General features: G+C 37.7%; 1 long non-coding RNA gene across 1 annotated transcript; it reads left to right on the top strand.

Annotated features, from left to right (window-relative positions):
• The first annotated feature begins 81 nt into the window (after window positions 1-81).
• On the top strand, window positions 82-761 carry LOC111659085 (uncharacterized). Its single transcript, XR_002761051.1, has 3 exons — window positions 82-180; window positions 395-471; window positions 722-761. It is a non-coding gene; the product is annotated as an uncharacterized LOC111659085 (long non-coding RNA).
• The last annotated feature ends 1 nt before the right edge of the window (window position 762 follows it).

The raw sequence follows: 762 nt of genomic DNA, 5'->3' as shown, positions 1-762 counted from the left end.
ATACTACACATTATGATTAAAGACAGGTTCATATGACAGGTGTATGTTGACCTTCTCTCTCTCTCTCTCTCTCTCGCTCAGGTCCAGATGTGTTGCTACAGAAACGTTGTTTCCTACAGAAGAGGGTCAGAGAGAAAGCTCTGGTCCAGGCCTTCACTACAGTACTGCTCATACTACTGGGTACTACTACTACTACTACTACTACTACTGCTACTACTGCTACTACTACTAATACTGCTGCTGCTACTACTGCTGCTACTACTGCTACTATTACTAATACTGCTACTAATACTGCTACTACTACTACTAACCACTGCTACTACTAAAAATACTGCTACTGCTGCTACTATTACTACTACAACAACTCTCTCTCTCTGACTCTGTGTCTCTGTAGGACATGGTAAAGTGATGGTGGAGGTGAGACAGACCTCAGATCAGTGTGTACCTGAGCAAACTGAAGGAGTTATCCAGGTAAACTCACCTGTCTGTGTGTATAATCTTTTCTATCTTTATTTATACAGTAATGTAGATCAATATACTGATTATATTTACAGATATCTTTGAAATAATGTTTAAATATAAATATGTGTATATATAAGTGCACACATATTTATATATATATATATATGTTTGTATGATCTGGATGTTAATGTAAGTCATGTGTTAGTTATTGATCACAGGTGTAAACGTGATAATCAGTCAGGATCTGTGTCTGTTTCAGGTGAACCAGTTCTCCTGGAGTGACTTTGATCCTGATGAAGA

Source organism: Seriola lalandi, unplaced genomic scaffold (assembly GCF_002814215.2).
Source record: "Seriola lalandi dorsalis isolate HSWRI2012SDOR001 ecotype SW California unplaced genomic scaffold, Sedor1 jcf7180001981561, whole genome shotgun sequence".
Taxonomy (NCBI): domain Eukaryota; kingdom Metazoa; phylum Chordata; class Actinopteri; order Carangiformes; family Carangidae; genus Seriola; species Seriola lalandi.
Note: the sequence above shows the minus strand (reverse complement) of the source record. Positions and strands in the feature narration are given on the sequence as shown.